This window comes from Schistocerca serialis, chromosome 6 (genome assembly GCF_023864345.2).
Source record: "Schistocerca serialis cubense isolate TAMUIC-IGC-003099 chromosome 6, iqSchSeri2.2, whole genome shotgun sequence".
NCBI lineage: Eukaryota > Metazoa > Arthropoda > Insecta > Orthoptera > Acrididae > Schistocerca > Schistocerca serialis.
Window position 1 is genome coordinate 284,088,831 of NC_064643.1, and position 17,297 is coordinate 284,106,127.

Genomic DNA, 17,297 nt, shown 5'->3' on the forward strand with positions numbered 1-17,297 from the left:
TATGTACTTCCGAACGAACACTGCATTGTTCCTCGTAACAACATAGGCACTGCAATATCGTATGTTTACCTAGCGCCCACTTTTGTATATGTCTTAGTAGTAAAATTTTCTAACCGCCCACCAGTCTCGCCGGCCGGAGTGGCCGTGCGGTTCTAGGCGCTACAGTCTGGAGCTGAGCGAGCACTACGGTCGCAGGTTCGAATCCTGCCTCGGGCGTGGATGTGTGTGATGTCCTTAGGTTAGTTAGGTTTAATTAGTTCTATGCGACTGATGACCTCAAAAGTTAAGTCACATAGTGCTCAGAGCCATTTGAACCATTTTTTTGAACCTCCAGTCTCACAGTAATGGTGATTAATAAAGTGGGGAAGTAGCTCTGCTTGATAATTTTAACAAAGTGAAATTACAGCAAATTAAACCATATTATAAAAATTACTTACCAAGTGTTTTTTATCAAAATTTTATGAAAACCTAATAACAATGATTTTGAAACCCCTACCGGCCACCGCCCACCATGACAGTTGGAAAGCTGACTATTGGGCAGTAGGGATCAGATTGACCACCCTCGCTCTACAAGCAGATAAATTGGGTGTATTTGTTGCTACACCCACACCATACAGGTAACGGGGGGTGGCTCTAAGAGAGCTACTGCGCCGACATGTAGAGTTAACTCGTAAAAAAGCGCGAATATGTCAAGATGTTTTGATTGAAATGTCTTTTAAACTGCCAAGTAAGTCGAAAAGCTTGTTCCCGTCTTTTATGTCCCTAACAGTGCCCAGGTCACATTCGCCTTTCTTTGTGCTACAATAGGAGTACACTTCCTTCTAGTTCCCAACCTTTACTTTACCATAATTTTGATATCAGACCGCCCTCGCTTGGCAACAGATGTAGATTTTTGTTGACTCTCACGATGACTGATCTGGTATTGTTCCCTTATTGTCTTTCGAGCCATATTGCTTGTGTCGTGGCAGTAGATAAAGTTTTCACAAAACAACAGTGCGACTATTAATTACAGGTATTTGTCTGTCCGATACACGGGTGGACCAAATTTGAACCATAAATATTGCTCTTGTCCGGATGTATTTCAGGGTGACTGTTCTCGCACGTAAAATCCTAAAGAAGGCCAACGTTTTTGCACGTAAAATCTGAACGGTGCAGATACAAATAGCGTCGTCAGCTGAGCATTAGTTCAGTTAACTGAGCCCAAATATAATATTTTGCAAAAGCAATTAATGGATTCGCACATTTTGCCTGCGCGCCAGCTCCGTTTCGTTGTTCAAACCTTGCTTATTATACTGTCTCATAGCTAGAGGAAGAGAGTTCGAATCGCTATACAAAAGGTACAGGATAAACCAAAAACTTTTAACCCCATGTTGCTAACTGAAACAGGAAGCGAGCACCAAGAGCCTACCCCCCCCCCCCCCCCACCCCTCCCCGCCCCCTTCTGCCACCGCCGAAAACCAAAATTCGAAGCCCTGTAACGATAAATTTCACGATTATTCACATAAGAGAGCTGTTGAGTAGTAACGACAGTTAATGTAGGTGAACATGTTGAATGCAAGAAGCGAGTTAATTTCGTAACAAGGCACTGATTCTGAAGATAACACATTAGAGCCAGGAACTGGTAAATTGTCTTAAATGCACCAAGTGTGATCGTGTGTTGTGACCGTAGAAAATTTTAATTTTTATTCTTGCTTTTGTGACCATAATAAGAGTCCAGGCTCCATAAGCAGTCAGCTGACATTAAGAAATAATCCACCAGGACGTAGGGACAAGGTAAGCAGCGGAGGCTGCCGTGTATGGCTTGTTGATCAAATAACTTAGTGTTTGACTTCCTGCCAGAGGAAGCAGCATGAATCAAACTTGCGCAACGGAAAACGCAAACACCAGGGCGATAATACAGTAAGAGAGAATGTCAATCACGTGCGGAAAAGACTAGTGTAGAACCAAATTAAGCTGTGTGCAGCTATAAACGAAAGTGTCGTGTGGAACCGAAGGCATTCTTGCGCAAACTGACCAATTAGAAACGAGAGCGTCATGTGGAACGATAGTCACTCTTGTGCAGTCCGATCACTTAGAAATGAAAGGGTCGTGTGAAACAAATTAACTCGTGTGCACCCAAGTACATGAGAAACGAAATAAAAGGCCAGGCAGCGGAATAGAAGCTGAGATTCAGATGCAGATTCAGAACCAGTGCCGGCAGTTTGGAGATTCCGCAGCGAGACACCAGCCAAGCCGAGTTGGCCCATAGCAGCCGATACAGCTGATAAAGACTTCAACTATGAGAAGACGGTGATAGACTCTGGAAGACACTCAGAAACTGGAAGTCAAGTAGGATTTTTAGAGTTTCATTGGAATAGTGTTGAACAGAGGCTGTCAGTCCTTGTCTCAATTACTTACAAGGGAACCTCCCCATCGCACTCCCCTCAGATTTAGTTATAAGTTGGCACAGTGGATAGGGCTTGAAAAACTGAACACAGATCATTCGAGAAAACAGGAAGAAGTTGTATGGAAATATGAAAAAAATAAGCAAAATATACAAACTGAGTAGTCCATGCACAAGATAGGCAACATAAAGGAAAATGTTAGTTCAAGAGCGCTGTGGTCCCGTGGTTAGCGTGAGCATTTGCGGAACGAGAGGTCCTTGGTTCAAGTATTCCCTCGAGTGAAAAGTTAATTTATGATTATCACATCCACAAGAAAACCTAAATCGGGCAAGGTAGAAGAATCTTTTTACCCATTCGCCAAGTGTACAAGTTAGGTGGGCCGACAACATATTCCTGTCATGTGACGCACATGCCGTCACCAGTGTCGTATAGAATATATCAGACGTGTTTTCCTGTGGAGGAATCGGTTGACCTATGACCTTGCGATCAAATGTTTTCGGTTCATATTGGAGAGGCACTTCCTTTTGTGTACTAATCGCACGGTTTTGCGGTGCGGTCGCAAAACACAGACACTAAACTTATCACAGTGCACAGAGACGTCAATAAACGAACGGACAGAACTTCGCGATAGTAAAGAAAGTAAACTTTTCACTCAAGGGAAGACTTGAACCAAGGACCTCTCGTTCCGCAGCTGCTCACGCTAACCACGGGACCACGGCGCTCCTCAGTTTACACTCTCCTTGATGTTGCCTATCTTGCGCATGAACTACTCAGTTTGTATATTTTGCTTATTTTTTTCATAGTTACACACAACTTCTTCCTTTTTTTCTCGATTGATCTGTGTTCAGTTTTTCAAGGCCCATCCACTGTGCCAACTTATAACTAAATCTGAGGGGGGAGCGATGGGGAGGTTCCCTTGTTAGAGACATTTCAGTGCTAACAAGTGACAACTTTGTACTTGTTTTTTATATGTAACGGTAATTAGCTTTGAAGTAGCAAGTCGAATAAACAGACTGAATCTTACTAAGTGGTTTATGGTCCATCACCTCGCATAAGTATATGTGATAATAAACTTCATAGAAACTGACCAATCTTTTCTGCCTATTGCAATTCTGTAACATATTTTTCAGGAAACTTATTTGCTTCAAACCAAGGAGATTCTCTCCCTCTCATCTCCGATGTAAAGGTTGACAGCAATTTATAACTAACCGGTTGCGCTACGCAGTTCGCACTTGCTTCATTCTGATATAGTGAGGCTGTGCCGGGACGCGACACGTGACATTGGTGAATAACAGAAAATTTATAAAAATTATGATATGAACGGCTGGCATTTCAGTAGCAGATGCCTCCAAAAGTGGCTGCTGTGAGCGGATTTCCTCTGGCGCCCGCCCTGGCTGACGTGCTACAAGTAGCCGGCTGCTGCGGCGCCTTTGTCTCTCGCAGACGGCCGGACCCGCGCTGAGATCCCGCTTGCAGCGCGAACTCCGGTGTCGACGCCGAATCCCGCAATCCGCTTAGCGGCCGGGGGTGGGAAGCGGGTGGCACAGTAGGCGCGAGCGCGCATGCGCAGTAGGCTGGCAGCGGACCGAAATAAACGCCAGCAGCGGACGGCCGCCGCCGCGAAGAAAGTGCGTGACGGCTGTCGCGGTCTCGCTTGCGGACTTCCGAGCAGCGGAGGACCCTGGTCGCAACCGGTGAGCCTCACTTCTTCCGCCGAAACTCCTCGCGCTCATTTTCGCTGCCAGTGTGAAGGGTGGTTCCCTGCGTCCTGTTTTTCCAGTCTGCCGTTTTATTTCGCCACTGCTGCAAAATCCGTGAGTTCAAAGCCAATTTTATTTTAACGTCTGGAGCATTCATGCGAGTATAGGACGGAAAGGGGTTTCTTTGTAATATTTATTATAATTTTGGTGGGGTTTGGGGTTTGGACGTCATTCTGATTGCGGCTAACCTCTTCACCTCAGAGTACCATTTCCACAATCACTTGCTGGATATATTACCTCCTCCCCCACCCCATACAGCTCAGTCAAGCAGCAAGGAAGTTACTCCTTCACGACTTAACACATGACACATTCTTCTGTCCTTCTTAGCAACGTTGTCCACATGTTTCCCTGTTCGCCGATTATACGGAGAACTTCCTCATTTTTTAACACTCCACCTGATTTTTTAACATCCTTCCATAGCACCACTCTTTAAACGGTTCGATTCTTTCCAGTGTGCACTACCACAAAATCCTGTGCTCGTAATGTGCATACACTGGAATTCCTCCTGACTTTTGTTAATGGTTGAAATGGCTCTGAGCACTATGGGACTTAACATCTGAGGTCATCAGTCCCCTAGAACTTAGAACTACTTAGACTAACTAACCTAAGGACATCACACACATCCATGCCCGAGGCAGGATTCGAACCTGCGACCGTAGCGGACGCGCGGTTCCAGACTGTAGCACATAGAACCACTCGGCCACCACGGCCGTCCCGAAGTTTGTTACTAGTGGAGTTCTTTAGGCCAGGAATGTTATCTTTGCCAGTGCTAGTCTCCTTTTAATGCCCTCCTTGCTTGTCTGTCGTACGTTGTTTTGCTTCCAATGGACTTTGTGGTCCTCAGTTTTGAAGTTAAGTTTATCACTAATTCACTTGTGCTACTCCCCATTGCGTTCGTCCGTCTTTGATTTCTCTCTATCCATGGTCTGTTGCCATTACACTGTTCGTTTCTCCTCAGTTTCACTGAAGGTAGCAATTGCCATCATCGAATTTTATAGTTGATATCCTTTCTCTCCAAATTTAAACCCTACTTCTAAACCTTTCGTTTATTTCCGTCGTTGCGAACATCCGTTCCTGTTCCTCCGTTCTTATTTATTCTTCTTGATTCTTGTGCATATTGTGTATTACTCGTCTGTTCCTAAAGCTTACGCCTATTTTCCTGAGGAAACTTGATCATTTTGCACCATTTTATATTGCGATCGCTTTTCCTTGGTCTTCAGATCCTACCTCTGCCTCGTCGTGTTTAAATAATACATGCACGTTAAAAGTAAAATTCATATACTTTCTTTTCATTCGCGTTTTTGCTGTGCCAATCTCCATAAGCACATCAGAGCTGCAGTTGTGATATTAGGACCTCCATTGAGTTGTCAGTACCCAAGAGACGCATATTTGTGAGTGATGTAGTGTGTTCCTCTCCTTCTTCTCCTTTTCCTTCTCCTTCCCCTTGCCACTCCACGGAGTCGGTATTTTTATACGGATTTTTGGAAATGTTGGTGACTGTTGGAGGCCGGATGCCCTTGATGACGCGAAAACTCCCCGTAGGACGAAATATGTGTATCTCTTCTGTCTCCGTGTAGAATAAGTGTATGTTCTGTAGTAGAATGTTTTCTCAGTGTTTCCATAGCGTGTAATTGAGTCAGGATACAGGTACCAGTTCGGTATTTACTTAGTTGGATGGGGGAAACCGCAAAAAACCACATTCGGGCAGGCTGGCTCATCGTCCCTCATCTTTAATCCGCGAGCCGATACAATGCAGTATTATTTGTAATTCGCGCAATTGTGGACGGATATGTATTGAATTACAGAAGACTATATGTGTGTAGTTGTTTAATCTTACAGTGTACCAGTGAGATTTGTTGATTTCTTTTCTACATGATGCTACAATGAAGTAACTTTCCATGTTTTAGTTGAAATAGCGTGCACAGGAATGACATATTTCTTGACTGATATCTGTTTGTCGCACCGACTGTTACTATTAAGATTAAACGGTGTTTTCGTTTTAAGCTTTATCTACTACGCAGTTTCGGCTCTGTAGCCACTCTCAAGAGCGGAGTACTAGCGACCTGCTCAACTTTGCAAGGGTAGCACTATCTGTGGCCAGACGACTTTCAAGTCTCGTGTATTAATAATAAATTACTCATAGCCAGAAATGTGAAATAAATTTTGTACAGTACTATGTACTTTCTACGCATTCGGAAGGTTAACTGAAACAGCAGAATAATGTAGTTTCTTGACAGTGTAGTATAGCCAAGTACCGTAACCCGAATATTTGGTTTCGCTACTGTAGAGCAAGCGATCATTGTTACGTCCGTCAATTACGTTGGACAATGTATAACTGCGAACCATGTTTTATCTGATTCTCTGTAACATTCTGCGCTCCCGTCTGATGGTATCAAACACTGTAAAGAATCGCTCGGTAAGCTCACGTACTGTTCCTATTGGCGTTGAGAACATAAGAGAGATTACATAACCCTGTAGGAAACCGACAAGAGGGTGAGGCCAGTGATTGCACAGGCCAAGGGATGGGATTTTCCTCCTACCTGAAGGGCTCTGGCCCGACGGTCAAGGTGAACTGGAGCACCACCGTTCTGAAACCACAAACCAGTATTCAGTTGCACAGGGACGTTGTCCACAACTTCAGGCAAGGCATTATCCACAAAATTCAAACACCATGTGCCATTCAAACGATCTGTGCTGCAATAAGGTGATCTCCAAGAATTACAGTCAATATCTCCACTAAGAATATCACCTGGTACCTTCTCGCAGAGATTTTCAACAGCCCAGCGGTGACTGCAGAATCTTTGCTTCACATTTCCAACTATAGGTTCCTTATTTTAAGACACTCAAAATTTCATCCTGTAAAATCTCCCAAAATTTCACGTCATTCTGTTGCATCCAGCGTTCAGAAATCTTCCCCGTGAATCAGTCTAGACCGGCCGTGGTGGCCGAGCGGTTCTAGGTGCTACAGTCGTGAACCGCGCGACTGCTACGGTTGCAGGTTCGAATCCTGCTTCGGGCATGGATGTGTGTGATGTCCTTAGGTTAGTTAGGTTTAAGTAGTTCTAAGTTCTAGAGGACTGATGACCTCAGCAATTAAGTCCCATAGTGTTCAGAGCCACATCAACCATTTGAATCAGTCCGGGGTATCCGAGCGGTGTAGTGCGTCTTGTCACGGGTCACGGTCCGAGCGGCACCGCCCCCCCCCCCCCCCCCCCCGACGGATGTTTGAGTCCTCCCTCGGGCATGGGTGTGTGTGTTATTCATATTGTCCATAGTTAGTTTAAGATAGATTAAGTAGTGTGTAAGCTTAGGGATCCATGACCTAAGCAGTTTGGTCCCATAAGATCTTGCCACAAAAAAGCAGTCTATTAGTGACAAACATATCAGAATCCCTGAGACTAGCCTTCATGAGGCAGCCGCGGTGGCCGAGAGGTTCTAGGCGCTTCAGTCCGGAACCGCGCGTCTGCTACGGTCGCAAGCTCGAATCCTCTCTCGGGCGTGGATGTGTGTGATGTCCTTAGGTTAGTTAGGCTTAAGTAGTTCTAAGTTCTAGGGGACTGGTGAATGTAGGTTGCACATTATTATGGCAAACCGAGTAACATATGAAATACTGCACTACAAATGAAAGTAACACAGATACCTGACTCTTTTCTTTTGAACATAGTCACGTACTCTCTACGAACTACGGCCAGAAAGTGCCACCACTTGTTCAGTTCCTCGACGCCGGAAATTCGCTCCTTTCTCACGAAACCATGCGACAACCGCTGTGTGAACGTCATCATTATTGGAAAATCTCTTCCCCTCCCCCAAATTTTCTTTCAGCTCGAAAAGACTGCCTAGTCTGTGGGCGTTGCCGATGGCCTTCCTTGACGATGAGAATCACCGACGTCTCTAAGGCCTTGGCCTTATTATTTGCATCGTTCCGCCATGGCTGGAAGCGAGATTGCAATTGGTCCCTATACCGACAGAACTCCACTGTGAATCAGTGAACAATTAAGACCTTTTACCCACAAGAATCATATTGTGCCGCGTACTTCAACTTTGGAGCACGTTTCCAGTTGCTGCGCCGTCGCAGTCCCACACTACGATGCAGCTGTTATCCGTACCGCAACGGAACTGTGTCTGCAGAAAACCCGGAAGACACACTCTTTTCTGACATGCGCCATTCTTGTTGCGCAGTTGACTTACAAGGGGAGGCCGCCAATTGTGAAATTCAGATTCGATTCATACTGCGCATAATAAAAGCTCATGGCCAGAGGTGTAATGTGGCAAAGCACCAAAATGCACTTCTCAGCCGTTGTCGAGAAAATCGACAGTTAAAAGAAACCGTTGCGGTGAAATACTCTCTACGATTAATGATTTTCTACAGCGTCATAGCGCAGCGGTAAGCGCTGGGGTTCGTAATCCGAAGGTCGCCGAATCGAATCTCGCGCCATGCAATATTTTTTTATTATTAGTTTTTTGCAATTCAAATATATATATATATATATATATATATATATATATATATATATAAACTATTAATGAATTGCTTATGCATGTTGGTGAAGGCGGATCGCTCTCCAATTGTACCGCCTCCATTTTTCCGTTTTTTTAACAGGGTGCACCAAAGCTCTCCCGTCCGCACTGATTTTCGACGATGTTATAAGTTGCGCTAGGGACCGCATCTACCTTCTTTCCAAGTTAGCAGGCAACTACGCTGTTATGGGGCGGCTCGTTTCGGCCCATTCAACATCTGTCCTTCAAGTGTAACGAGCGAGTAACGGAGTTTATATTTCATACCTGCCACAGCAAGTTTGTGTTCGTGGGGTCTCTATTGTAATTCGAACGTTTGACTTACTCTATACGTATTCGTTTCTACGTCTTCCGTTAACTATACGTGGTTAACATTATGAAGACAATTAATAACATTTGTGAAATACAACTTGATTTGCGTAAAACATAATGATGTTCGAAGTCGCCAGTTTTTCCACGACAAACGACTTTCAACAACTTATTATATGCATAATTGTTGCAACTGATTGCCGGGAATTTTATATATATATATATATATATATATATATATGAATTACAAAAAACAAATACTAAAAAAAAAGTTGCATTGAGCGAGATTCGATCCGTCGACCTTCGGATTACGAACCCGAGCGCTTACCGCTGCACCACCACGCTGTAGAAAATTCCTAATCGTAGAGAGTATTTCACCGTAACGGTTTCTTTTAACTGTCGATTTTCTCGACAACGGCTGAGAAGTGCATCTTGGTGCTTTGCCACATTACACCTCTGGCCATGAGCTTTTATTATGCGCAGTATGAATCGAATCTGAATTTCACAATTGGCGGCCTCCCCTTGTTAGTATGAGACGTCCCTACGTAATTCGGCCGATTTGCAAGAAATATTTATGAATTGTAGACTCAAAACTTCCTCGTGAATCACTCTATTAGTGAAAACTGTGTCAGTATCCCTACTGTAGTTTCTGAGATAAGCATTCACATACAGACAGAAAATAATGCCTAGAACTTTAAGTGATAATATTTAGCGATACTCCGTTAAACCCACATTTGTGGGTTACAGTCAGCGTACTTCTGTACGTTACGGAATTTTAGAAGTAGAGCGTGGTTGGCTGGACTTCGCCACTATAGCTTTATTATATGAGGACATGTTGTAAAACAGATCTGGAGGTGGTCACTGCTGACCAAAACCGTTAGTCTGAAGACCAGAAGTTTTGTGATCGTTGGCGGAAATGAAAGAAATTCATTTTAGAATTGTAGACATATCACCAGGTGTTACGAAAACAATAATTACCAGCATACTTACTTTCCAGAATAAGGCAGTTGTTAACTGTGGCTGTGATAGTTCGTGACGTACAGTCTCGCCACATACTGTGCTGTCCATTGCATAGATAAAAGAGAAAGTAAGAAAGGGCGAGAGAGAGAGAGAGAGAGAGAGAACTGTTGGCACGTAGCTTCTTATACTCGAACCGCAACACACAGACCACTGGGGCTGATCATCCCGTGAAGTAACTTCCAACGATCGCCGCCGACTGTTTTGCGTCCCCCAATCAATAAGATGTTGATAATTTTACACAGAAAATTGACGAGTGGTCTTGTAATCAACTATGCGCCGCTCCTCCTCTCCCCTTTTCGATCAAATAGTTATGATGAAAGTATCTTCTATCACGAGTAACCGAAAATGTGCAAGGCAGGTTTGACCACAAACGCACATGACTGGCTAACTCCCCCGGACGTTAAAAAAAACATTAATAATTAAGCTACCGAATACATAGATAAGTAACGAAAACTTCACCGAAAAGAGAGGAAGCACAAATCCCAAACATACTGTAATAAAGTGGACCACGTCATAGTTGAAGTACTGGAGAAAATAATAAAACTCACATACGTTATTAATAGAAAATCTATCATGTAACCCGACAGATTAAATGATAGACTGGAATATAAGGCTAAATTAAATGTAGTTCGAAACTGAGTGTGCTAATAGTTCTCAATTAGAGCTGACGCTAATGACACGCTGCTTTCAGGTTTACGCAAATAATAAAGTCACTCGTTAACAAGCAAAGGGGCCTAATCATTTGTCTCCTTTGAAATATTTCTTTCTTTCGAAGGAAATGTTTTTAATTCGACTGATAAAAAGAAAAAACGACGAAGTTGACACGGCCGAAGGCAAAAAGGAGAGAGCGCGTACGAAACAGTTGTAGGTAGACAGTTTTACTTTAACGACTTTATGGAAGCCTTTTCTGATTTGATTTCGTTTCCTCACAGTCCTCCATTTTCTCTGTACCATTTCAGTTGACATGCCTTCTAGTATCTGTAGACGAGGTACGACTTCATAGTATAAGAGTTATTACTTGTAATTGTGAAGTATCCGTTGGTTTTTAGAGCCGTTGTTCTACACTCCTGAACACTATTGGCTAAAAAATTACCAACTACCACATATAATTTGAACTTGCAGTTTTCTCGTATGTGATTTAAGTTCTTGACTCAAACCTTTAATTTTATTTATTCACTATAAAGAGCCTGCACAAAAATCAGGATTTAAATTGAGTTTTCAAAATACAATCGGACCGAGCAAGATGGCGCAATGGATGACACTCGAGGAGAGGATTTCAAATCTGTCTGGGCAGTAAGATTTGCATTGTCCGAAGCTTCCAAAAATTCAGGAAATGTTTGAATCATTCCTTTAAAAACAGTCAGCCAATTTTCCCTCCCACAATACAATCCCGTTGCGTGCTCTCTAACGACGTTTTCGACGAGACATTAAAATACAAGTTCATTTAAATGTAATAAGTGATGGTCCTGCCACTGATACATATGGTAAGTCTTGGTACAAGATGAATTTTGCGAAGTAAATTTTGAAGAAATATATTTATTTAGGTGATTTCATGTTCTGAGACACTGTTTAGACTGTTTTTTCTAGCTGATTTGCAGGTAATAGCAAGGTGACACTGAAAGTCACAAGTATGAGAAATTATAATATTGCTGGTTGAATGTTACGTACTTGTCAAAAATAACACAAATTGTCAAAATTATGCTCCTTATGCACCGCGCTTCTGCTTCTATGCCCCTTAAACCACCACTAGGTTGTTGGTGGATGGTACATCTCATACTACCAACATTTCTCACTTTTCCTGTTTAATCTGTGAGTACACAGTTTAAATGATAATACTGGAAAAGAAAACTCATTGAAAAAGTCAATGAGCGAAATGTGTCGGTGGAAACGTGACATTTTTTACAGTATATTTTCACTTGTTTGTATCAAATATTGAGAACGAAACAATTTCAAATTTTTATTCAAATACCAAAATAAGTTTTCCATTAAGTAAAGATTAAGCGCACTTAAGTTATCTGTACTCGAAAGCATACTTGTTTTATCGTAGAAGTAAACGGCACTTTTTTTTTTGGAAAAGTGAGCTCCTACTTAAAGTTCTCAAAAAAAAGTGTTCAAATGGCTCTGAGCACTATGGGACTTAACATCTATGGTCATCAGTCCCCTAGAACTTAGAACTACTTAAATCTAACTAACCTAAGGACAGCACACAACACCCAGCCATCACGAGGCAGAGAAAATCCCTGACCCCGCCGGTAATCGAACCCGGGAACCCGGGCGTGGGAAGCGAGAACGCTACCGCACGACCACGAGATGCGGGCAAAAAAAAAAAAAAGTGTATTCCCTTTCATCTGCTGGGTGTACTTTTCCTCTGAACGACGGTTAGAGAGCAAGAATGTTGCGCAAGTATACGAGTCGATTTGTTTCTGATTTCTATTCATCTTTATTAGACGGAAGTCAGGCTACAAGTTTACGGATGACGCATGTGTGTCTTAGAAACCTTTCTCTATTATATGGCCATTTAATTATCAAGCCATTTATCCAGCGGATGGGAGAGACGTCTCGACCGCTTGTCCACTAGGACGTGATATCGCACAAATACAACATAGATAAATAAAAGATTGACTTTCCGTACGAAGAAAATTATACTACAGGTAAATGTGCGCTTGGAGAGGTAGATGGGTGACGCCTGAACAAAAAGAAAAGACATGCAGACAGAGAGAGAGAGACAGAGAGAGAGAGAGAGAGAGAGAGAAAATTAATTGGGAACTCTGCGTAGGTGCTGGGTTATAGCTCAAGACTGCACACACCTTTTTCACCCTAATAGAACCGTTTTATTTTTACTTATTTTTAGTTTATTGGTCTCCTTAGTAAATGGGCACTATTAAACTTCGAACTGCGCGTAACTGCTGGTAACTTTGCTGTCGCAGTGTACATACACTCTTTCAGTTGATAATACGGTTATGAGTTAGGGCTCGCTTGACTTCGTCTTCAAATGTCCTGAGTCTGTTTTTTCATAATGCAACGATAGACAGGAAGGTGTCACTTCAGTAGAAAGATACTCATACTTCCATAAATTTAAAGACTTTTATGTCTTTGAGCTAATATTCCGGGCCTCATACAACGTGTATTGTCTCTATGACATGACTGTTTCCTTTGAATTTTTTTTACTAGTTACAAACGGTAAAAGAGTTCTCAGTTATTGGCGATGCGGTAGACAAATTATTAAGAAACAAAATATTCTGAAGTTTTCCACACAGGGAACGAGAACGTAGGACACGTTCTTGAGATGTAGTGTTGATTCAAACAACAACATTTAGCGCAAACACAACGCAGCCTATGTGCATAAAAACACACCGTTTTCGCAACAGGTATATAACTTTTAATTTAAGTTAGAAGCCCTAGAATAAAATATATCTAAAGTGAACTTTTACTGAGCCAAAAACAACCAGAGTACTATGTGGGATAAAAAGATTGAGAATCTTTCCTGTGATTCACAGAACGTAAAAATTAAATACAGCTTTTGCTAAGATTTATTGACATGCTGTACTGTTTCAGGTTCTTTGGTAGTATATCTCAGATTTGAGCAGCTGTGATAATTTGGTTGTTGACTAACTAAATGATAGGTGAACTTGTATTTTCATTTTCGTAGTTGTCATATTTCATTCAGCATTTTGTGTCCATATCAGACATTTAAAGTGCTTAAAAGATGGTATTAAGGTTATTAGGTAGCCTCCTATTGGGTGTTCTGGAACAACGGCGGACGTCTGTCGCAAGGTAAAACTTTGAAAAACTGTTGTTATCTTTAACAAAAGCAAAGAGCGTTAGGGTTTAACATACCGTCGACGACGAAGCCTTTACAGAAAGGTGTATCAGCTCGGCTTGTGGAAAATTGGGTGGTAAACCGGTTGTTTCCTTTATAAATACATTTTTTAAGAAAAAGAAAATCCTCCATTCGCCTCAGTTTAGGGAAACAACTAAAAACTTGAGGTTTAGTTACTTGGTAGGGGTTTAAACAGCCTTTCTCCCAAATGTTGTTCCATCGTCTTGCCTCTTTACTTTTAACACGCGGTCACACTTGTGGGCTTTGTTGACCATCACGAAGTACCCCGCCTGATAAAAAACTGGAACTTCCAGAAAGGGAGGAGGAATAGAAATGAAATTTCACGGGTTGAGAGGATATGTGGTTATTTCAGTGATTACAAAATCGAATTAAATTTACGAAGAACTTGTCAATGTGAGTCCAATAATCAGTATGACTTTGCACCCCGTCTGACACAGATACCTGCATCGATTCGGTCACAAAGCCATTGTATACTCTCCGGGGCACTCTGGTCCATAACTGTTCTAACTGGTCCTTGATATCCTGGATACTGGTAGTGGGACGAAGCTGAAGTCCGAAGTCACCCCAAATAAGTTCCATCGGCGGGAGATTAGAGGATCTCGCTGGCCACGGAAGTACCTTAACATCGACCAGACAGCGTTTAGAGACACGTGCAGTGTGTGAAAGAGCATTGTCATGTTTAAAAATGGCTCTATGAAACTGTCGCGTTAGAGGTAACACGTGAGGAAGCAGGATGTCCGTGACGTATCGTTGTGTCGTCAGAGTTCCCGTAATTACAACCAGTTGGGACCTGAAGTCACACTCGATGGCTTCCCACACCATGACGTTAGGAGTAACCAACCTCTCCAAGACATTGTAAGAATGGGACCTCTGCCCAGGTCGTCGCTATATTCGTCGACGATGGTCATCCAGGTTATTGTAGAAACTCGGTTCTTCGCTGAATACAATGTGACGCCAGTTCAGAAGCCCATGCTTCTCGGTCATAGGACCACTCCAAACGCAGCTGTTTGTGCTGTAGCCTTAACGGCAGCCTAAGCATGGGACTGTAATTCCTTAGACCGGCTGCTGCGAATCTCCGACGAATGGTATGGGCTGATACACAGTGTTGCAAGGGAATCCATTACTGGTTGTCGAATGGCGGGACCAGATTTGAAGGTGTTACTATGCGCTTAGTGTACAATACGGCGATCATCCCATGTGGAGGTTAGACGTGTTCGATTGGAACCTTGCCGACGAATGTGCGTATTCTCAAGTTCCCATGCAGTCCAACATTGGGCCACTCTCACATTCGAATGCTCCACAAATCTACATTGGACAAGTCCGACGAATGGAGACCCACGATGAGGCCACTTTCAAGCCCTGTCAGGTGCTCCTATGGCTGTCCCACACGGATACGCGTCATCTCGATGTCGTTCACAGTGTTCACTCAACATATGACACTGTTAACGCGCATTATATAGCGTACACGGCCAGATAACAACCCTGACCGCGAACGACCTTAATGCACAATGGTCTACTACGCTGTCGGCTGACAGCATAAATATTTGACGAGGCCATATTTATGGCATTTGTCCAGAAAATGCGAAAGTGAAGAGACTTTGAGCTGCCTTTGCAGGTTTTAAATACCTCTAACCTTCACGAAGGAACCAAAAGGAAATTATTAAAGAGAAAAACATTTCAGGGTGAAGAGATAGAAAAGGTTTACTGATGACACTGAGATCTGTCAGAGTGAGAGACTGCAAATAACTCGGTTATCAGTTAAATGGGAAATTATATATATATATATATATATATATATATATATATATATATATATATATATATTCGCTATTCAGTCTGCAAAATAAGTGACTAAGCCCGAGTAAGGAAGATGTAAGATGATGAACGTTTATGATAAAGTGAAATTTGTTAATATCGAATTTAAATCAGCTATAAAACATCTTCTGATATTGATTCTCTGGAGTCAGTCGAGAAACGCGGACAATAAAGACTACAGATAAGAGGGTTTCGAAATGTGTTAAACAAAAATGCTGACAATTAGATTGTGAGGTCGGAAAATGAAGAAGTACTCCACCGAACGGTGGCGAAAAGTGCTTTAGGGCACATCTGGTTGATAGGACATATGCTGGGGCATTAAGGAGTAAATTTAGTAACGGGCGGATGTGTGGAAGTAGACGAAGAACAAATCTTGATTGTTCTAGTTATACAGATATGAAAACACCTGCACGCGACAAATTAGAGTGGGGAACTGGGTCAAACCAACTTCGAACAAACTGACACGCAGAATAAGAACTGAACTTATCCAGTGTGTTCCAGGAGGAATGGTCAAAGGCATATGACAGGAACGATCATTCGAAGCAAAGTTGTCTCGTTACCATGATGTCAAAAATGCATTTCTCACGAGCTGTGACTATTTGTTCATCTTCGCTACTGTGAAACACATCTCCTCTACTGAACAAGTGCTCGTAGCTCTTAAGGTATGCATTTCACAGCCAATGTTTAACGAAAAATTTTTTTTGTTTTTGTTCACACACCCTTCTCCCAAAATATGGAAAGCAAATGTTCAAATGTGTGTGAATTCCTAAGGGACCAAACTGCTGAGGTCATTAGTCCCTAGACTTACACATTACTTAAACTATCTTATGCTAAGAACAACACACACACACACACACACACACCCATGCCCGAGGGAAGACTAGAACCTCTGGTGGGAGGGCCCGCGCAATCCGTGAGTAGCTGCCTTAAGCCGCTCGGCCACTCCGCCCTGCTGGAAAGAATTTGCTGTAGAAGAGATATGTTTCACAGTATTTAAGATGAAGCTGTGCTCACCGCTGTGAAGGTACGTACTTTAGAGCCCATGTTTATTTGAATTTTTTGCTTCGAAAAACCGTTCCTGTCAGATCCATGAATGTTGACCATTTCTCCTGGAACGTCCTGTACGTTGCCGTCTGGATGCTAATTTCCGATGTAAAATAATAAGTGTTACTGTCTTTGCACTCTGCCACCGCTAGAAATTTATAAACGTACTCTACCCTCTCTTTTAACTCCGCAGAAAGAAAGTAATGAGCACAGAATTTGTGGGCAGTGTTCACATATTCCTTTATTTCTGCCGGGAAATAGTGTAACTCACTGGCGCTAGAACTTTTGTATCTTCCGCAGCAATCTTTTCGACGCAGGACTTCAACCTTATGAGCTCTGGGACCCGCAGCAAGTGGGACGGAGGTAACGACGCACGGGGCCCGGTGGCCCACAGGAGGCGGAGGCGGCGGTGTCCTGAGAGGTCGGGGAGTCCCCGAAGTCGGGACAAGGAAACTGCGCAGCAGAGGGTACCTTCCTTAAGATAGGCCGCGGAAACGCCCACGTGGCGGCATTCCGACACCTGCAACCCGTCCGTGTCTGCGACGCCACCGGCACAGGACGCGTGCAGTGCTCAGCGTCTTGGCTTTTGCTCGGAGGCCCCCGGAAGGG

At 43.0% G+C, this 17,297-nt stretch overlaps 1 protein-coding gene across 2 annotated transcripts in view; it reads left to right on the top strand.

Moving 5' to 3' along the window:
• The first annotated feature begins 4,029 nt into the window (after positions 1-4,029).
• Positions 4,030-17,297, top strand: part of LOC126483878 (high affinity cAMP-specific and IBMX-insensitive 3',5'-cyclic phosphodiesterase 8A) — a 1,729,999-nt gene continuing 1,716,731 nt past the window's right edge. The window contains exon 1 of one of the 2 annotated variants that reach the window (XM_050107127.1): positions 4,030-4,198. The gene's annotated coding sequence lies outside the window, so the exon portion shown is untranslated. The remainder of the gene's footprint in view (positions 4,199-17,297) is intronic. The other variant, XM_050107128.1, reaches the window with a different exon arrangement.